Source organism: Gouania willdenowi, chromosome 5 (genome assembly GCF_900634775.1).
Source record: "Gouania willdenowi chromosome 5, fGouWil2.1, whole genome shotgun sequence".
Classification (NCBI taxonomy): domain Eukaryota; kingdom Metazoa; phylum Chordata; class Actinopteri; order Blenniiformes; family Gobiesocidae; genus Gouania; species Gouania willdenowi.
The window spans coordinates 31716087-31739238 of record NC_041048.1 but is presented as its reverse complement, the minus strand read 5'-3'; the positions used below and the strand labels follow the sequence as shown (position 1 = coordinate 31739238).

Here is a 23152-nt window from a genome sequence, read left to right as displayed (position 1 = left end):
TGGGCTCGCGACACGGCTGGAGGAGCAGCCGCCGCCGCCACCCTCCTCTCCCCGCCGCTGGAGGCTCAGCGCTCGGCCCTCCTCGCTGGGTCGGTGGTGCTCCCCCTTACTACATGGCCTCACCACAGTCGCCGCCCCCCTTTCCCGAGGGCCCGGCCTATGAAAAACTTTCTTATGATGGAGCTTAATTAACTGAGTTTATTTGCTTTTTAAACTCTGTTAGTGATAGAACTTGCAAAATAACTTTTTCAAATGTCTTCATGTTTTATAGTTACTCTGTTTGATTGTATTATTTTAGAAACTCAGTGTGAATGTTTGCCTTATAATCATGCAAGCACATTGAGCTACCCTCTGTATGAAATAAGCTATGTAAATAAATTGACCTTGCCTATGGCAATTTAGGATATGAAAACAAAAGGTATGCATGATTCTGCAATATAGTGAACAAGTCCACACACTAAGTTTCAGTATCACACAGAAGACAGTATCACACTGTCACCTCACCGTTACACAAAAGTGTGTTCGCTGAGTCGCTGATCGTTTTAGCCTCAAGTAAGTTTTCTCAGGGTCGGGTCACAAACTGTGAGTCATCTGTAGTGTTTGATGTTAACAGCAAAGAGATCCAGGGCCATCGTTTATGCCAGAGAAAGGTCACTGAGAAACTGGGCATGTCACAGAGTTCATGCACTTCCTGTAACTCAAAGAGGTCTTGATTTGACTCCAAGAATAGTTAGTACCTGGTACACCACATCTGCACGTCTATTTGACGTCCATAACAGGTCAGCATCTGAACTTTATGATCACGACCTCATCAGGACCTTGATATGACGTTCAGTGTTTAAAGTGATTTCACTTCTCATATGAAATGTAAACAGCCTTGCGTGTGTAGGTGCTTCTGTTTAATACAAATCATGATTCAGTATTATCCACAGTCATTAAGTATATACAGTATCCGGGTGTATTTCATTAACATTTATTATGTTCTGCGATCTTTTAAAGAGATAATTAATGTCGAGCGCCCACTGAGCATGTCAACGTTAAAACAACGTTGAGAAGACGTCTTTTTTGGACGTCGTCGGGTCAGGTTAAATTAACAATCAACAAGAATGTCAAAATTACTTATAAACATTACGATACTCCCAAAATAATGGTAATGCATGCTCTTACAGTGCAAAACAGTTATTAAAATGTATTTTAATGCTCAGTTTTGTCATAGTGTTTCAGACAATTAATTTGTTAAACGTTTCAAATAACTGACAATGTACCTTTGAAAAATAATGTGGACAGAAAATGTTCACATTTGGCTTTATTCTACAATTTAATAAACCGGAATCGTTCCAATAGGTAAGGAAGTGCGCTTGAAAGCATAGGATCAGGGGATCGAATCCACCGTGGGTCATCTTTCTTATTCCGTCTTCTTGGAATGTCTAGAACAGGGGTCACCAACTCGGTGCCCGCGGGCACCAGGTCGCCCGTAAGGACCAGATGAGTCGCCCGCTGGCCTGTTCTAAAAATAGTAGCACTTACCAGTGAGCTTTTATATTGTGGCGATCGATGCGGAGGCACGAGACACTGACAACTTTTCACACACAGCCAAACCTGCAGGTGGTGCTATTTTTGATTAAGCTTCTATACATGCAAAGTGTGCAGAGTCACTGCTGCGCACACAGACCTGACACACGGTGCAAACACAACGCACCTTCTTCATTACATAACATGAAGACACAACTTATATTTAACAGCCACTTCAGAACATGGCTAAACAAAGTGCACAATTCCACTCTAAAGTGCTAAAACAGAACACCATTGTGCACTCCCACAATCCTTTGCAGACGGCTTCCCCTCCATGGCTGCCACAATATATATAGATTTATTTATTTAGCTATTCTTGTTTAAATCACACTTACATGTAACTTAGAAATGACAATACATATATATATAAACACTTAAAATGTAAAGTGTTTTTTGTGTTTAATACATACTTGCCAAACCTCCCGATTTTCTCCTGATTTCTGCCCGACATTGTCCGGGCGGACCATCCTTCACTGAGCGTCGTTTCCAGCCGGACAATAATATAATTAATTAATTAATTATATTATTGTAATAATAATATTGTTGTAATAATAATGACGATTACACCGCATAAGAAGAGGTGTAATCGGTATAGGCTATGTTTAATTTTCCTTTTGTTGATTATTTTTATTTCAAGCATACATTGCATAGATTGATGGATAATTTATGCAATGTATGCCTTTTTTGTTTAATTTTATGTTATTTATTTTATTTATTCTACTACTACCACCATTTACCATTTGCACGGGTACTGTGGAATTTGTTCTTTACTTTATATGTGTTTTTCAAATAAAAGAACACTGTGAAATTGAATTATTTCATTTTCTCTTTAAAAAGCAAACTACCCCCCCCCCCCCCGCTCTTTTGAAAATCTCCCTAATTATTATTTAAGTGTGTATCAAACTGGTAGCCCTTCGCATCAATCAGTACCCAAGAAGTAGCTCTTGGTTTCAAAAAGGTTGGTGACCCCTGGTCTAGAACAAGTCGTTTTCGGAAATCCAGACAATGTCCGAAAAAGATGTTGTAAAAACTTTCATTCTGCACCCGCCAGAAACGCCTTCTTCGCCATCATTTCAACGTGCTCAGTTGGTTTGGGCCATGTGCCAGTCCGCTTTGCTACGTTTTTGTTTTTTTGAAGAGCGAGTGGAGGCAGTCATGGTAACAGGTGGCCAAAAATGGTCCAAAAGTGACAAAAACATGGCAAAAAAAAGAGTGTAAAATGACTCAAATGGGCCATAAGCACTCAAGAGCGGCCACAAAATGGGAAAATAAAGAGGAACTAGGTGGTATTTAATGGCAAAGGGTAGCTTTAATAAGCAAAATGTGGCAAAACATTGCAAGAAAAGAGTGTAAAGTGACTAAAATGGGCCAAAAACAGTTAACAGTGGCTAAAAAATAAGAAAATACAGATGAATCAGGTGGTATTTAATGGCAAATGGTGGCTTTAATGAGCAAAATGTGACAAACAAAAACAGGCAACATTTAGGGAAAAAAGGAAGCAAGTGGTATTTATTAGACAAAATTAGCTTATTTGGATGAAAAGAGGTCAATGAAATTCGAGAAAGGACACAAATTTGGTAAAAAGGTCAAAATAAACAACAAAAAATAGGAATAAAAAAGTATATTTATTGGCAAAAGATAGCTAAAGTCTGAAAAAGTGTCAGAACTTTTTGAAAAATATACTTGCTTAATTTTTACATTAATATATAGTATTTATATTGGGTATATAATAGTATAGTATATAACTGCTGACAATTGAAATATATATATCATTTATTCTTCTGTTTCTGTACATTTTTTTTCATTTCTGCTTCTACAATCAAAAAAGTAAATGTTACAAATTAAAAAAACAAAAGCTGGAAGTTCCCGGTTTCAAAGAAATATTGTGTTTGAGCGCTTGTGAGCGCTTCAAAACTTGTCACCTGTATTAAACATAGAATAATACAGGGAGATTAGGATGGATTCCAGGCTATTTAATTTCCACCTCAATTTCAACTGTATATATACATTGACCAAAACATACATGGATTAAAGAGTTACCAAACGATCCTTGCAGGGTGCCTATCCTGTAGGTTTTCTTAAGACAGTTATATTAGGTTCTTGACTGGTGACTCCTCTGGAGTCAGAGTTACACATTTATGAACCCAAAAGAAGCTTAAATGTAATTTTATAAATGTAGATTTAGGGAGCATTAGTTAATTTCCAATATTTCAATAATCCAATAGAAAACCTATAGAAAAGCAACAATTTTTCTATACAAGGTCAAATTTGATTCTTAAAATAAATAAATGTTTTGCTTCTTGCTTATCTCTCTTTTATTTTATTAAAATTGAAAGTCATGTATGATCTTACCTTTATTTATCTTGTTAAGGGTTAAGGGTCTAGTTTGGGGACTCCCCTCCTCTGATCACCTTTTTTTCATGAATTTGAGCAGGACATTAATAAATTCAGCCATTGAGAATAATATTGTTTTTTATATCATTGCTAGTATTTTACATATATGATGACAGATGAGGATGCAACTCTGCTTCCGATAACTGCACATCACTGGCAAGGCAAATGTATTTGTATAGCACGTTTCATACACACGTTAATTCAATGTGCTTTACATGAATAAAAAGTGCAACAAAGAAAAAAAACATTGAACAGTTTAAAAGTCATTAATAACATTAAAATCAGCAGTAAAAACATTTAAAATCAGCAGTAAAATCATTAAATCAACAATAACGTGATTAAAAATCTCCCTCTTGGTCATGCGCATTAGAGAAAAAGAGCGCCATTGACTTGAATTTAAAAATGTTCACGTTAGATGCTGTTTGTTTCACTTCTTTACAGCATAACAACAGTAATGCTGTAAAGCAGTGTCACCATGCTTGCTGTGGCTTAAAAATATTGTGTATTGGGCTTAGCTTGTGAAATATGTTTGCATTCCTGATCACAGACCATATCAAACCACTTGGATGAACTCTTCCCTGTATGTCATCATGTCTCATATCTGGTCAAATAAAATTGTGTTAAAATCCGTGTTTGCTCCCTGTGTTCACACATGAAGACCCCACTCCCCAAAGAGACAATTAGAGCAAGGAGCCGGTGTTGGCTCAGCAAGCAAATAAAATTTCAGAGATGTAATAAGACAGAAGTGTGTCTTCAGGCGATAACAGAAGACAACACTGACACAGTACAGAGCAGTTTCCTCATTAGAGGTGCAGCAGCCAGTAATATCATGACAAATAGTGGTGGGAGCTTCACAAAATCACAGTTTTTATGTCCCTTTTTTGTTCTGCTGCTAATAGGAGAAAGTCATGTGATCAGCTTTAAGGTTGCTGCTTCATTTGAGGCCTCAAACAGCTTGAAGTAGGAAAGGAAAAATCAGGGACGTCTCATCCCCCCACAGAATTCATCTGCCAATGAAAAGAATGCCTCTCCTCTGGTCCCCAGTGAAGCAATTTGTTGAGGCACCTCATATATTACAGAGCCAGGCCTGTGTGTCACTTATAGAAGGGTCGTACTCTGATTTAAAGGTCTGGATATAAAAAGCATCTCTGATCGTTCTCGTTCTCCTGAAATGTTACTCACACATAAAGTCAAGGAAAATGCTGTGAAACCTAATCAAACACAATTTGAAATAAAAATCAAAGAATTAAAAACGCGTGGAGGAAGTGTGATAGAGGATGCTGTTGTTTTCCTTCACACATTACACAGAAACTGTGAGCACAATATCTGTTTTTCCATAAAGTAAAGGGAGCAAACATAGTATTCCCCAAATGACTAAAGGTATTACCCTCTATAACTTAGCACTTTGAACTCAAGTGTAATGTGTTACTTTGGCAGGTGTATTGGAAAAAAGATGTATTCCGGCTAGTTAGAACTGGCTCGCTTATTGCTTTTGAATACTTAATATGTTCCAATGTGTAGATGCAAAGTAAGTGTGACTATTAAAACCATTGCTAAGAAAATAAACCTAAAGTTTTAGATTGACGTCCATTTACATTTTTTTTTATTTTTTGCCAAAGGGTATCATCAAGTTTATTGAGTTAACCAAATGGCCTTGCTAATCTCTTGCATTTTTAAAGCAAAATGGTTTACACATTAAGATAATGCTGTGTGTTTCTTTAGATTAGCAGAAACAGTGCTTTAATTAGCTTCCTTTGAGGTCTGAGTGTTAGTAAACCAACCACTCCTGGAAAACCAGGTATTGCTACACAGTTTCTATCAGTTTTTTACTTAAAGTTCTGCTCATAAATCCTATGACAGGGATTTCAAAGGCACCATGCATGCCTGCGTGGTCACGTATTACCTCAGGGCCTGATGTATACAAGCAGGTTACTTCAGCGTTGCATTCAGTTCATAGTCGTAAAAGTGATGGAAGTAACATTTCAAGGAGCATAGGCATGGATTTGGGAAAAAAATAATCATTCATTTGAAGTCTTTTAATGCTAATGGGTGATAAAACATTCTTAACCAAAGAGAATGAGCCCACACACATATCTCCCTATAGCCTTAAACAGACTTTGTGATGCATTTTGTACTGCAATTCTGGACCCGAATTTCCCGCGCAGTCCTGCAATCATGCCTTCAAACGACGCTGAATGTGCATCCTCGACGGCTTGGAGAGGTGTCCACTCTGCTGGAAATAAAGGAGGAGAACAAAAAATCGGCTTGGAGGCTGGAAGAAGCGCGATGGACCAAACTATTGTTTGGTCCCACTGAGGTATGTGTGAAGGTCACGTGAATGGCGAGCAACACATCATCAGTAGGGTCAAACTAACCTGTCTCACGACGGTCTAATCCCAGCTCATATAACCGTGTCAAAATATCAGTGTCAGGAAAAGTCTCTCTGACATCACTCCTGTGACTTTCTCAAAACGTGGATGCGGACACACACTCGTCCACACACAACAGGTTAAACTAAAAGGCTGACGAAATGCTGACTAACTGACAAGATACTTAAACTTCTGACCAACACTGAAAACAAGCCGACACCTCTGCCTGTCAGTCGCAGACTGATGAAGGCTTCTAATTACTGATCCGCCGCCCCGTGTGCACAGTGGTGCACACGAGAGCCACGCAGGCAGGGAACAGACAAGAGACAAACTGCACACATGGAGGCATGCAGCGAACAACAGGCATACACAAAACTGACCGGGAGACGTGCACACACAGTTGACAGATGGGGAAACACACACAAAAAGATCAGGACCCCCACACACACCACAGTGATCAGGCTCTCTCATCCACACCAGATCGCCTGTCACTCAGACACCTAAATTTAAAGAAAAAGACAGACAGTTGACTGAAAAACACGGATGGAGGATGACACCATGACAATCGGCTGCGCTGCTATAAGAGTTCACGTGCGCTCCCGTGCTGGCTTGGCTGATGACTGCAGTTACACTAACGGCCGTCGTGTCACTACGGAGTCTTATTTCTTAAAAATTCCCTATGCTCCTTTAATGTGTAATATGAACCAGCAGATTACCCCGCAAGAAAAAAGAAATCTGAGTTGTGCAATTAGGACCTGCTGCTTAAACGTAGACGAGGATAGGGAAAATTCAACACTTTCCATTCTGAAAAGAGGGCGCACAAGCAAAGTCTTGATTGTTCACATGTTAACAATCAAATACATTGTTACCACGGTAACTTGTTCCTTGAGTCAAACTCCTCCCTTGCAGGATATGTTTATATTGAGCCTTAGAATGATGCACAGTGGGGACACAGTCGGACCTAGTTGCACAGATTTTAGATTTGGTGAAAATGCTAACGTCCCATTAGAATGTCAATCATTACTAAAAAAAACAACTCCATCACCAGTCAGCGGAATCTGTAATTATGGTCACCTGTCTATCTCAACAATAGCCTATTATCCTGCAGTCTTTTGGATTGATGGATGGATGGATGGATAGATTTCATAACGCATTTAATTTGTCTGCAGGCATACCCCTTATATATAATGTAAAAACAGTCTCTGTCACCCTACAGAATGTGATCAATGGACCATCTGTGGAGCTCTGACTGACAGCACCGCCGTCCATAGACTGTCACGCCCAAACTGAGGCCTTTGCTTTTCTTTCAGGACATGTTGAACCAGCTTCTTGGAATAGAGCCCAGCTGGAAGCACAGGTCTTTGCTTTCTATGTTTTCAAGTTAATCCCTACGGTAGGAAGCAGACTATGCAAATGACAACAAGACATCAAAAGACAGCCGTCTCAGTTCGTCTTTACAGCCAATCAATGAAGTAGTTAAGATTCAAGACTGAAGTGTGCTCTATCATAACAGCAGCCAACTCAACGACAATCTTGCTCCTTGTTTGGAATATAATTGGTCTCTGCTAGCAAAGAAAAGCTGATTAGGAAGGTTTTGATGACACATACAGCATAACGTGGATGGCTGTTCATCATAGGAATGGGATCCACACAAGGTTCCTGCTGCTTAACAGAAGGTTTTCCTTGCCGCCATGATGAATTCATGTTGGGTGTGGGATACATATGTATGTGTATATACGTATATATGCATATGTGTGTATCCATAAAATGAAGAGTCCGTCCCTAAGACTGCTCTACTGTAAAGTGCCTTGAGATACCATTGGTTATGATTTGGCGCTATACAAATAAAGATTGATTGATTGATTGATTGACAACATGGTATACACAATCCTGCAATATATTGGTTACTGTGACAACCATTTCAGATGAGGAGTTTCATTCAACCGTTTGCTGAGTGATGTCTGTACACATTTAAATCGCTTTACATATCAGCTCATTCACCCAATCACTCTCACATTCACACACCAATGGGACAGGACTGCCATGCACTTTGGGTTCAGTGTCTTGCCAAAGGACACTTCGACACATAGTCAGGTACTGGGATCGAACCCCCAACCTCTCGACTAGAAGACGACCCTGTACCAGGTCGCCCTAGCTTTGCATGGTAAATGGTAAAAAAATGTTATAGCAATATTGGGAACAAAAACTGGAAAATGCAATAGTAGATGCAATATGCAATGCCCCCCATTTAGTTGTGTATCTTCATCAAGGTCATGAGTCATTTGAGTATATTTAAGCTGTCTGGGGCTACTAAGTTCTTGTTGTAGCACTTTTATGTGCAGCAACAAGAAGCAATAAGAAGCTTTAAAGTAATTAAATAAAATTGCAATACACTAATATCCAAGAAAGAAAAAAAATAAGGTAATGAGCGGAGGTCATGACTTTTCCAACTAACTGAAGGGAACAAGAAAGCAAGGGCTGTGTCCGAATAGTCCCTCTTATATCCTTTACTATCCACTTTCATTAACCCCATGGATGACGTCACAGGGTTAAGGAAAGGTGTTAGGAGACTTCCTAAATGAGTTAGGAAGAGGCCATTATGTTGTTCTGACAATCAGAAGCACTTCCACTAGGTGACGTAATAAATCCGACGGCGGCAAAGTTTAGTGATGTCTGCTGTGTTGAAAAAACTACAAATTTCCGAAATGGACTAAAAGCACATTTATAACACTTTCCCCTGTGCCTCTACCACTGATATAATCTCAATTATCACAAGGTTTGAATTGAAGTCAAAGGAAAAGAGACTACCATACGAGGAACAAAGGTGAAACTAAAAGAACGTCACATTAAGACTGGCTTCTTACATTCACCTTCCACTCGGAAATAAAATTAATCCAAAATATGATTTTATGAAATGTTTACATTTATGCAAGATATAGGCTTACATAACATTGTAGGCATACAAATGTAAAACAGCACAAAGCATTCCTAGGTGAATGAAATATGTTGAATAAAACATAATGTGGCTAAAAATGTCTCTGATCCCTTTTTCTTCAATGACAGAGTGCTATGTTTATGTCAGTTATTATCTGATACGATGGCTTACAAATCATAAAATATTGGCTTTAGATTATTTAAAGTTGTTCAAGGCATATTATTATGTTGGTAGCTTACATGATATGCGTCCCTTTTCAGTCCCTTTAAATCTTGTCGCCACAAGGAATTGTGGGGCAGCATTATCTCAGGTCATAAAGGAAGCATTGAACCTACTTTCCTGAGCTTTTAAGACAATTTGAACGCTCTTTATCCTGGCTGCGACTTAAACACTTCCGGAGGTTAAGCAAAAGTGAATAGGAAAGGAGATAGGAGGGACTATTTGGATGCAGCCATATATTCTGAACTATTCAATAATCATTGTGAGTCAGAAAAACACTGTTTGATTAAATGTGCGCGCCGTGCAGCAACAGCAGCTTTAACAGCAAAAGCAGCTGAGTCAGCTGCTTCAAACATTTGCCGGAGCTGCTACGTTGCTTTCTTGTCATCATCTCATGTAGAGATTACAGGAATAGTCCATTCAAGGTGATAGTTTACTGTTTTGTGCGGTCGCATTGTGTCACAAACACAGAGTTGCCAGATTCGTTGTTCGTGTTTGGGCTGTTTTTATTGGAACGGGCAGGTTCTAAGATGATCTGATCTGGCAACACTTTTACTTGGTGACGTCACAAATGTGGAAAATTTGAAACGGATCAATTTCTCTGTGTTTTAAGAGTTACACAGACCACAAACAAATGACTGGATGGTTTTATTTCACATTTTGTGTGCTGGTGGACTCTCAATAGTATTCATAATACGTCCCCTTTAAAGCTAGAAATCAAGCTAATGCTAAAGCTAAGCTAGTGTGGCAAAGAGCCATTGAGCGACTGTTGCAAACTTGTATTACTACTAGTGTGGAATTATTCTACAATGGTCACTCATCATGACAGTAAAACAGACAAACCTAAGTCAATCTACTGCAGTAATTCCTCTGTCAAATGCTGTGAACAACTGATTATACGTGAAGAAAAAAAAATAATACCATCATATACCGTGAAAGCTTTCGAATTTTGAAAAATACCGTAACATACATTTTTGGTCATACCGCCCAGCCGTATTACACGCAAAGGATAAAGGAAGGGGCGCACGGTGGCTTAGTGGTTAGCACGTCTGCCTCACAGCAAGAAGGTCCTGGGTTCAAGCCCTGGGGTGGACACTTGGGTCCTTTCTGTGTGGAGTTTGCATGTTCTCCCCGTGCTGCGTGGGTTTCCTCCGGGTACTCCGGCTTCCTCCCACAATCCAAAAACATGACTGTAAGGTTGGTTGGAGTCTCTAAATTGCCCATAGGAGTGAATGAGAGAGTGAATGGTTGTCTGTGTCTCTGTTGCCCTGTGATGGACTGGCGCCCTGTCCAGGGTGTACCCCCGCCAAGCGCCCTATGAGAGCCGGAGATTGGCACCGGCAGACCCCCCGCGACCCTGTCAAAACAGGAATAAGCGGGTAAGAAAATGTGATGGATGGATGGATAAAGGAAGACTTAGTTATTGTTCAAATACATTATATTTAATGTAACATGTAGTACATATTACAATCAGAGTTGATCAAAACATTGAGGTATTGCTGAGTATTCTGTAGTTTGTTATGCCTCCGCTTTGTATTTGTTATTTTTTCCAACTGTACTCACTCACCTATGACTCATCTCTGTCCCAAAGACTTCCAGTTCGAGTGAGATGATATCCGGCTGACTTTGATAACAAGTACTAATCCTGTGGTAAGTAAATATAACTTAATAGTTAGAAATACCATGAGAGAATCATAAGTGTCTGTTTAGAAAACTACCGTAATTAGTTTCTCAATTTTTTCTGACCGCACCACTTGGTTTCATGTGGGTCTAGGATTCAAACATGAAATTTGATTCGTGTTGAACACTTGGCACCCTGCTTTTATGTTAAGAGAGAACCTGTACAGTAATTGTACATTAAGAGCAATGAATATTTATTAATGTTAAAGAAATTATGAGTTAAATAATCTTGACATGTTGACATAGTCTTGTTATATGAGTGGCTTTTCCTGTGCCTGGGAAAGACCTCAGGCTCATTAAAGCAATGAAGGCTTCAGCACACCACGACTTATACTGTATTTAGAAGTTCTAGTATTATCTACATCTACAACATTTGCCATGGTTGTTCATATCATGAATTGGTGTCTCTCCGGATTAGACAGTAATTACATGAAATGAATACTTTAATTATGCAGACACTTCTGATAACTGCATGTTTGCCCTTGGTGTTTGTATTCCTGGATTCTGAGCACATTCTACACAGAACATGAAACTGAAATCTACCCTAGCCTCTTTCTGTCTATTTTAAGGATAGGAGGAGGTAATTTCATGAGGGAGTCAACTATATTGATAATGATGAGCATATTGCAGGCATAACTTCCACAGGGATTTGTCCTTGCATGAATGGCCCCTGGAGTTATTATCCATGATAATAATGACTTTGTTCCTATACTCTTGAGGATGAGACTAGAAACCAGAGTCCCACTGCTACTGCATGGAATATCATAAAAAAAGAAGTAATTCTTTCTTTGAGTTTTACTAATACTAAAAGAAACGACTCATCCTAACATGAGAAAGTGCAGTGTTTATTACCACTGAATAATTTACAGTAAGTCGTCTGGACCGTTTTCTTTTACAGCTTCTGCCTCGTGAAATGTATTTCTCAATGTTAAAACAATGTGAAAGTCAATGGTTTGTACCTATCCTGTCGGAAATATATTTTTTCGACACAAATAAAATTAAAAAGCTCAATCAAATGTGTTTTTTACTTTATACCTTTTGATCGAGTTTCTGAGTTTTGCCCTTTCGCGTAGATAGAATGATGTTGCTATTTCTTGTGTTTCTCATTAGTAGACGCTTCTTGAGCCCATTGCCGTTTTTCTTTTTATGCCAAATGATTGTACGTTTTCAGTTTGTGTAAATAGTGCAGTGCTTGTTCACTTATAAGCTGGAGTCTCTCCTTTTTTATAGATTTAGGCTTTCCATCCACATTATTGATGCTTGACCTTGAACATGTTGCAGTCTATCACAGGGCTAAGGAAATCATACACAGACACACCCACACACTCAATTTTTAAAATGTATTTACTTAATTTTTAACATGTATTAAGTGACAAAAAATCATTCAGGAAATTAACTTTGTGGTCATGTAAATACAGTAGGTGTAGGTGTCACACTAAGTGACTACATTTAGAAAATATGGTAGGGCTTGATTAAATTAATTAAAGACTTTGTAATTAATTGTTATAGATTAATGTAAATGGTAAATGGACTTGATTTATATAGCGCTTTATCCCCACACTGAAGCAGTCTCAAAGCGCTTTACATATCAGCTCATTCACCCAATCACTCTCACATTCACACACCAGTGGGACAGGACTGCCATGCAAGGCGCTAGTTGACCACTGGGAGCAACTTAGGGTTCAGTGTCTTGCCCAAGGACACTTCGACACATAGTCAGGTACTGGGATCGAACCCCCAACCTCTCGATCAGAGGACGACCCACTACCACCTGAGCCATGGTCGCCCTAAATTAAATTGATTGCCTAACAATATTTGACACAAGAAGCAACATTTTTAAATCAAATGGATTTTGGTATATGACTGAATCAATGAAAACAATAAATGAGTTTAAACAACAAAAATTGTGCTTATTATTTCCATCACTGAGTGCTAACATAATGTGTTATATGAATAAAGAATCACCAAGATGTAACACTGCCCTCTAATAAAGTTGGTCTTACCCTGACTTAGGGAGGGCTGGTGATGGTCAAAAAATTATTTTTTGACCAATAAGTACTTTTTTCCAGATTTTTTTTTTAAACTTTCTCAAACAAACAGCACTTAAAGTATATTTCAGAGAGGTGAAAACTGAACAGTGCAAAAGAGGATATCTGTGGCATGAGATAAACAGACAAACTAATGAAGCTAATTCATTTGGTTTGAAATAGTCTTTCTACATAGTAGTTGATAAATTAGGTCAGACGATGCTATCTGTAGCACAGCTTCTAGCCCCGCCCACATCCTCTACCACCGAGAGTGGTTGACTGTCCACTACAACCATTTAGCCAGTGAGTTTGTTAATTAGTCAGTCATAAACTTATTCATTTTGGCTTTGAACCCCGTCATCTTGTCCAGTGTGGATTAGAGACACTGCCTGCTCAGACTAGGACCGCTGTCCATGCTAGCTGCTACATGTTTAGCATTAAGGTGGTAGTGGAGGCTAGAAGAGCTCCGGTGATCGGGCGCAATTTGCACACAGCTGGGCTTTTGTTTTCCATCCATCAGGTTCTCCCATTTCTTGTGTTGTTGTCTGTGCATCAGTTTTATGGATATACTGTGAACTTGTGCAATGAGAAAGGTTCCGCGCAGTTTGGACGCGATAAAGTCCCAGCACTAGAAAATATGTATTTATTATGTGTGCTGTATAAAGTTACTGTGTGTAACATGGTGTTTGGAGGACTTCATTATTGTAAAAAAATAAATAAAAGATGGCAAAAAAAAGTTTGAAGAACACCATGTTAGTATAGTGCAGCCAACAACAATTTGAGGGCAGTAGCCAACATCTTAGATTTAAAGAAGTCAAGTAACCTTGTATGTGTTTGATTGTCAAAAGAAACCAACCTCAGAGGGAAAAAAAAACATTTTGGTTATTTTTTTTGGTTCATGAAAAATGCAAGAGAAACCATGTTTAACTTTGGCTCAACCGAGTGCAGTGAGACATCGTTTTGTGTCAGGCAAAGGAAACTATCACAGCAGACACAGGCATGGTACCTTTATCACATTAATATATGAATAACGTGTATACGATATTACATATTGTTACCTCTGACTTAAAAGTTAGCATTAGCATCAGTCAAGAATGTGAGGGGAAATAAAGTGAAATGGAAATTTTTAAAACACAGTTTGTTGAGGTTTAGATTTTATGTGGGTACTGGGAAACACGTTTTATAAAACATGTTCTATGAGGTGTGAGATACAAGAATCTAACTTACAACTACATTAGCAATTTCTAGCATTAGACGCTCACACCTTGTAATGAGAATCCAACACGCCTAAGAATTGTTGGATCATTATTGTTGACAAGATAACCAATAATGTATTAAATTGGCTGAGCAGTAATGATTAGCACAGCCACGTTTGCAGACTAGCTGGATAAATAATTCAATATAAGGACCCTAGTGTTGTGTAACCTAACCTATTATGTAGCTGCTTTTTCTACAATGTCCCTAGAAAATCCATCAGAAATTATTTAGAAGTTCAGAATGTAAGCAGATAAAAGCCACATATAATTATCTGTGCTGGTAAATTGTCTTTAATAAACAGCAAGAAGCCTGAGCGAGGGATTACAACTTTAAAAATTCAAATGCTATTAATAATCTTGGAGGGAAGTAACTAATTAAACTACAGTCCCCTGCAGAAAGTGTTGTACTCTTTCAGCCCTAAGATATGGATCCAGTATGAGAACATCACTTTACGTGTTAATGAATGTTCATATGCATTAGATGCACAGATTAAAAAAAAAACAAAATGCTTTTTATCTGTCTCGTATTATTCCAGTGAAAACGGTTGAGTGTTTTTTATTTTCACATGTCACACTGGTCTTATTTGTCAGATTACTATAATCTGCTGCTGCCTCTGGCTAATAAAGGTAGTATTAAACTGAAACTCTCCCTGGCCAGAAACATACCACCACATAAATGATGTTGCTTGTGTTATGGCAATTTTTATATTCATCATAATATCGTCAAATGTGTGTTCATGTGTACAATTTGTCATGTTTTAATACATGATGACTGCATTACTCTTCGCACTTTTGAACAGCTGAGTCATGTTAGATTAAACAGTACAGATCGTATTGTACTCAGTGCAACACAGAGTCTCTGCTGAAGGCCATACACACGAACACACACACTATCAAGGATAGATAAGAGTGGCGCCCAATCTTCCTCATAATATACACGTCTTCATCATCCTCAAATGTTTCCACTGTTGGGCATCTGACTCCCTCCTTCTCCTCACCTCAGGGTGGAACTTTTTCTGTTATCTGTATAAAAGCTTAAGCTGTGAAACTGTTAGTTAGAGTGGGTCTTGCCTTTTTGCTCTGCCACGAGCCTTTTGCCTTTCATTCTTTCAGGATGGAAACTTCTTTTTTACTCCTTTTTTATTTAATTTTATAATAAACCTTTTTTATAAAATCATCAATGCCTCGCCTGGACTCCATCATTCAACCAGAGCAATAAATCATGTCTCCAAATGAGGTCAACCGCAAATTTGCCATGACACTTGGTAACTGCTGGTGTGTCTCAGGATGTATCAATCTATACTGGTTTTAAACTGCAACGACGTTCTCAGTGTTTTGCTCTAAGATTTTAGCGGTTGTTAAGCTTTTCAATAAAACAGAAACTGCATGTTTTACCAGTGTGGTAACAACAATGACATTAATTTAAAGGTCCCAATGCTTGTTTTCAGTATGGCCTGTCCCTAAATCCTGCAATCTCCAATATTGTTGCCTATTCAACATGCATATAGAAAGATTTATGCTTTAAATGTAAAATGAGGTTTTCTTTATGTTTTAAGCATCCAAATTAATTTTAAATTATGTAATGGAGTTTTATAGCCTGAGATGAATAATGGTGTCAATGCTTAAACACATCTAAGTGTTACTAAGCCATTCAATAACCACCATTACTGCAAGCAATACATTCAGACGCATCATTTGATAACTAAAGTGAAGCGAGCATTGTGGAACCCTCGGGGGTCTCTAAGCTACACAAACATGCGACATCCATAAGCAAAAAGGTTGGACACCACTAAAATTGCATTGGTTTGTTTGGAAGCTAATAATTACTTCTTACAACTTCTTCCTTTTTAAGTGCACTTTAGCGTTTCGGCTATCCTACCAAGGATGAGTGAGACAGAGATGTCTCAAAATTAATTTGCATTATCCCAATTAAACCTTGATCTTATTGGCACTTCTGGAATTATGGTACTAGAAGTAGCAGCTCATCAGTAATTTTGGATGACTTGGTTTTCAATGTATTTTTGTACATATTTAAGATATTTTTATGATTGTTACAGCAGTAAAAAAAAAAAAAAAAAAGAAAGAAAGAAAGAAATGTAAGTATTACATTTATACTGCCTTTATCAAGGGCTCATGCTGTTATTAATACGTGGCCATACCAGCCTGTCATTGCTCCCATTATCTTGGAAGCTAAGCAGGTCTGGGCCTGGTTAGTAGGTGGATGGGAGACCACTGAGAATTCCAGGTGCCATAGTGGGGGGCAGTCACCCCAGTGGTATCTGTCATTTTGTCTTTGGGCAAGACACTTTACCCACATTGCCTAGTATGAATGTAGTGTGTGAGTGAGTGTATGTGGTGGTAGCCTCGCTTCCGTCAGTCTGCCCCAGGGCAAGGTACAATAGTAGCTTACCACCACTAAGTGTGGAGTGAAAGAATAATCCATTAATTCTGTAAAGCGACTTTGAGTGTCCAAAAAAGTGCTATGTAAAATTGATGCATTATTATTATTATTAATGACTAGAAATGAATTTTTTCCTTGTGTACTGTACTTGACTGCGTGTGCAGTGTCAAGTACAGTTCACCTCCCTCTTCTACTTTATAGGATGTCAGTAGAGACTGACCTACTCAGTTACAAACCAAGTTGACTTAAGACAGGCAATTTTTTCAATCTTACTCAACTCCAGCTCAAACTGTGACTCATTTGCAGAGTATGAATGTTCTCACACTGTACGGACCGTCACTCTGACACAATCTGACTGCTCACACTGTGCGTTCACACACGACACGTCGAGGTCTTGTTTCAGGAAATGCAACATACAAATTAGTAGAAGAAGAAGAACTGAGAAGCGTCATTAAAACAGATAGTCACTTGCGAATCTCAGCAACAGCTTTAAAAAAGAAAAGGTAGTGATGTGATAGACCAGCAACTGTCTGGACAGACGTGGGCAGTACGGTCCGTCGATTTTACAGCGGTCCTACTGTGTTAACACGTGTGCAGTGTGAGAGTTTGAGGTAAGCCGGTTCGTGGCACTGCTTCAACAGTGTGATACAGAGCGACTGGATTTCAAACATGTTTGATTTTCTTGCAAACATACGATTGCTGATCAGGAGCTGGTCGTGAGGTGTTCATCGCTTCTCCTAACCCCATGTATACCACAATGCACAACGCACAATTTAGCAGAGACTCGGCCCAATCCCAAAAATACTGTATGCCTGCTTTTATATTTATTTGATAGATGGGATGAGGTTCAAACCAATATTTTAGGAGGCGTATTGCCTTAGCAAGAAGTAGTTTTTAGGTTTAAAAAAAAAAAAAAACTTGAGAGAGAGAAAAGTAACTATGAAACAAACTTGGACTAGTGATACTGTGGAAAATAAGAAGAGGAGCTTGATAGTCATGAGGTGAAATAACACATATTTACCCATCTGAATACATGCAGCACTAATGACAGACAAGAGGCACCTGTGGCAGGTACAGTATAATGAGGGTGTGGTCATAGTTTATCACTGAACCTGTTTGTATCAAATAAAGTCTCAAATTACTGTAAGAAATAGACTTGAAATTTGAGCAGAGATGTCCTGGATGAGAAGCAGCCTAGAGTAGCTTAGACACGGTTAATGCCATCTTACTGCCTTACGCTGGTAGTGACACAAGAACATTGTTTTGGATCTGCTGTCACGCACATACAGTATATAAAATTAGGAACAATTTTGGCCAAATCAAGACTAGAATGGACATTTAGAGAATAAAGTTGAAATATAATGTTGAGCTTATCTTCTAGATTTGGGAAATGAACTCAAAATACAATATCGTGATACAAGTCGAAGGTCTGCTAAAGAAGTCTAATCTACGGAAGCTGATGAGGACCAGGCTATAGTTTGATATGGTGGGGTGGGGGGGAGTGGTCTGGTTCTGGCTGACTTATCGCTGTGGTGTTAAAGTCAGACGCGCTTTGGAGTTCTCTGCTGGGACGACGCTGTGCGCTACTCCGGATCCTCTCCTCTCCAGCGCCTCTTCTCCCTCATCTGAGCGGGTAAGACATCATTCACAGAGACTGAGGACTGACGGGGATGTGGTGTGTGATGTCGTTGTGCACTTGGATGCTGACTGTCACCCTGCACGCTGACGCTCGCTGTACTTTTACCGAACGGCGCGGTAATTACGCGTAACATGACCAGAGAGAGCTGGGTCTGCTTAGAAGCACACGACATGACGGAACATCATAGGAAATGTTGTAGAAGTTTTGGGGACAAATAAACTTGTGCATTTCGTTGGAGAAGTAAGATTGTCCATCCGTTTGCGCATTATCGCAGCAGCTTAAGACGCACTTTGGGCACGTTAACGCATCTGTGCTCAGCAGTAAATTCACAGGTGGATTCAAGAAGGTGCGTTTTTTTTTTTCTTTTTTCTGTATCAGTGATGATGGAAGCAGGTGCCCCCATGAGGGCTGCTTCATCCTCTCCAAAGTCCTCAGTGTCAGGTGAGGAAGGAGTAAAACTGAGAGGAGGGGTGCTCTCCAAGAAATAATCATTTATGTTCCCTTATAAAACAGAACAAATAGGTCTATTGACTGATAATATGTGAGTTTAATTAAATGTACTTTTAGTCATGTATCGCTTGATTATTTTAATCAGGTTGTGTTGTTTTTAAACTGAGTGTGTCCCTGGGTTTTGGAGCAACAGTATCACATCTGCGCTCAGCCATGCACGAGAGTTGTTATGTTGTTATACAAGCATCATTAAAATTGAAATTTGCCCACACCCCTCTCTGATCATCCATCTCTCTCCCACCCAGTAAGCTTCCTCAAACATTATAATATCTCATTAGACCATCCCCCCCCCCCCCCTCCCCCCTTTCCCCCACCTTTTATTTCCTTTTTCTTAAGCTGTGTTCACTGATCACACTCAACTGTCATTCAGCTTGAAGGAATGATGATTAATTTGCCACCGTGAGCGTTAATTTGTGAGCAATGACTAAGCAAATCTGCCAGGTTTGGGAAACCCTGATGATTACTCTCAGGAGGGTCGTTAAGAGAATATAGATCCGTTCACGTCAGCCTACCTGTCAAGTGACACAGTGCAGGTATCTGTGGGCAGCAGTAGTGAAAAACACTGATGCTGACAATATAGCATGTAAACAATAGACATTAGGCCTTTTCATCCTTTTCTACTCAGAGGGGAGAGGAAACCACTGCTGAAAGTACTCTGACGTTCCTCACTCAATCAATCTAGATCAGACATGGGCAATGGTCTCATTTGTGTGGCTCCAAAAATACACCCACTAAATACACAAAACAAAAGCAAAAATACACACAAATTACTCCAAAAACATACAAAATGACATGAAAATGACATAACAACATACAAAAGTATAGAAATTGTAGAAAAACACATAAAAAGAGAAAACCAAAATACACTTAATGCCTCAAAAAAACATACAAAACAAAGCACTTAGAGTGCGCAAACCGTCGCCAAGAGCCAAATATCTTCTTTGTCAGTGATGCTGATCATGGTACAATGATCATTCACACTTTAAAGGCTTGGTAGAAATTTCTATTCCCATCAATAAAGATACAATAGGGCCAAATACACGTGTACCCCAATTTTTGTATAAAATTTTAATGAAATGCGCAATCCGAGTCCAAACTGGATGAAATTTGGTGAAGTGATTGAGGAACCAACCTGGAATCACTGAGTCAAATGTGATAAAGATCGGTCAATTACAAATTCACTTATAAGTTTATGAAATTTTGTCAATATGAGAGATAAGGATTTTTCCATTTTTAGAACTGATCCGGAATCAGTGTGTTGTGTAAACTAAGAGTGGTGACTTCTGGCAAAGAGAGACGGCTGTAGAAAAGCCAAATTAACGGTTTTGAAATAAACTTATTTTATTTGTGGGAAAAAAAAGACAATTCTTATTATAAAAATTCAGAAATTTAGCCGATATTATCTGCCATGCTGAATATTGGTTGAGAAAACCAGACCAGCCACTAACCTGTAACCTGGGAGAACATTCAAACCATTTTTAATAAGATTGTTGCTTGGATGAAATCAGAGCCAGGCGTTAGTTAAAAAAAAAAAAAAAAAAAAAATAGAGGTGTCCCGATTCAATATTGATATTGGATTTAGGTCTGATATCATCGAAATCTCTGATATAAGCGCTCCGATAAGTTTTTGTTCCCACTCTGAGTTGTTCCCACCTTATACTGACTGGAAAAAATAACTGAAGTGAACTTGAATTGCTGACTATTGTTCTCTGTTTGAGTAACATCACTTGATCAAACCTTGTCTAACATTCCACACTCCAAAATAAGTAATAAAAGTATGTATGATTCCTGCTGATATCGTATCTGTTCAATATCAATATCGGCCAATACTCAAGGCTACAATATTGGTATCATATCGGAAGTATTAAAGTTGTATCGGGACATCCCTAAAAAAAAAAAAAAATCAATTGAACCTAACTTCACTTCTAGAGTAAACGAGATAAATGAAAACAATTGTTGTTTATAGGTTTTAGAAAAGAAAAACAAAGCTCCTTATATTTAAATAATTTACTTTTAACTAGATTCAAAACATTAGGAAGCATCCCAATGAATGGCTGTAAAAACAGCTTAAGCATTCACATTTGTAGCATAAATGAGTTTTAAGAAATGTAAATGTATAGTGGATCTAATTAATTTTGAATTAAACAATTCATCAAACTATGCTCCCAGGAGACTTTTGTTGATGAAAATGTCTCTTATAATATATATATATATATATATATATATATATTTTTAGCAGACACACTGTAGCTCGAGTTCATCTGTGCTTAGAAACTTGTGGGAAAGGTTTATAAATTATTCCCAGACGTAATAACACTGTGTCCTGGTGGTGTATTTGAGTTGGCCATAGTGGTAAATATAGGTCCCTGTGTGTTTGTGTGTGTGCTATAGTAGTATTCGATCTGTTGACCTTTACGGGTGTATCCAGAGCACAGGTTGCAAAAGCTGCACAATAAAAAAAGAGTTGAAGTGTGTTTATTGTGAGGTCCACTCTCAAGTCTATGCAGCTGTCTTGTTTATGACAGCTTATTCCTCATAACTCAGAATGTTTACTGTAGTGTTTGAGTTATTTGCACGGTTGGCTCCTTGTTTCTGCCACCGCAGCCTGAACAGGAAGATGGCACTATCTGTAGACTAATCGACTCAGGGCTGATGGCGATTACAGTGATGTATGAAGCGGATGGGGTGCTTTAACACCCTGAGCTGACTGTTGTCTAGCGAGGTCAAGCCTTGTGATGCTGAAGTGCTCCTGCAGCAGGCTCCCGATCTTTAATAACTGCAGGTAGATGCAAGTGGAGTCTGTCTCTGTATTCACAGCCAGCAGCTGGCATGATGAATGCTGTATGGCTGCGGATGCGTCTGTCAGTTGCTCCTTTTCTCTGAGTAAGACGCTTCCTTGGCCGGCAGCCAGCCAGTGTACACTGTGACAGGGAAATGTGCTTTAAATCTCAGTTTTTCTCCAAAAGTGCACCTTTAAATATATTTAGGAAAACAAATAAAGTATTCTGGCATATTTTCAATGGCTTTGTGTAAGAATAGACTTCACATTCTGTTTCTCTTTGCCACACAATAGAAGCATAATAAAATGTCTTGCTTAACTGCTGCTTTGGATCAAATCATTTAAAACTTTATTCCAATGTGGCACCCTAGGTGAGATTGTCTTTGGCACCCCCCCATTGGTGACTTACTTTTGTGCGTGTGTGTGTGACGGTCTGATGGATATGACTTATGCAAATACGGAATAAACAGTGTTCTGTTTTGGCTCAGTACGATACGCACCATTCAATGGCCAAATAAGGAACATTTCCTCAATATGTAATGCTAGTTTGGCTAGAGGGACTGACTTTGGAAGGCTATACAATTATTAGTACAGCAGATCAGAAAGATTCATCTCACGAAGAGTCTGGTGTGTGAATAAAAGAAGCAACATTAACAATTTGTTTGCAAACCAGTGTATATTATAAGTTTCAAGATTATATACAAATATATATATGCAGATATTCAAAAATAAAATATATATTATATTAGACATTTGTACAAGGGAGGAGGAGAAGGAGAGAAAAAAACCAACTCAGTTCATGTGATGAGTTGAGGCTCTTCAATTTGTGAGAGTCCAAGGGTTCAGTTCATGATTTTTGTTCCCTTTGTTTTTTAAAAGTAGAGATTCCAAGATCCAGCAGAAAAAAACATACAAAGGTTTGATTTGTGTTGAGGATAGGTAAGCTCACCATCTGCTGGTTAGGGTCTCACAGCTTGATGGTTTTTTGTAGGCAGATAATTAAAAAAACCTTGAGAAAGAAGGTCAAAACATAATTAGGAATCGTGTAATCTATCATTACATGAGAAATACATTTTCATATTGACAATCATTAATTCAAATTAAGTGCACTTATAATAACCAAAAGTATATTCATAAAGTCATTACAAAAACATACAAACGTAATGTAATCAGGAAAAAATACATGACAGTGTTTATCAAACATTCAAATGTTCCCTGAAGTCCAACTTATACTTCGGCTTAATAGCTTTTAAAAAGAAAAAAAACAGTTTTCTATACCTTGACCTAGACTTTGTTTAGAAGTATTGTGAGAGTCTCCAAAATGACGCTTACCACCTCCGCTGAAAACAAATGGGAAAATTAAAGATATCA

The 23152-nt window shown here is 38.5% G+C and overlaps 1 protein-coding gene across 1 annotated transcript in view; it reads left to right on the top strand.

Annotated features, from left to right (window-relative positions):
• Positions 1-18426: 18426 nt before the first annotated feature.
• The window catches only part of cntn6 (contactin 6), a 203852-nt gene continuing 199126 nt past the window's right edge, over positions 18427-23152 (top strand). The window contains exon 1 of the mRNA XM_028446614.1: positions 18427-18486. The gene's annotated coding sequence lies outside the window, so the exon portion shown is untranslated. The remainder of the gene's footprint in view (positions 18487-23152) is intronic.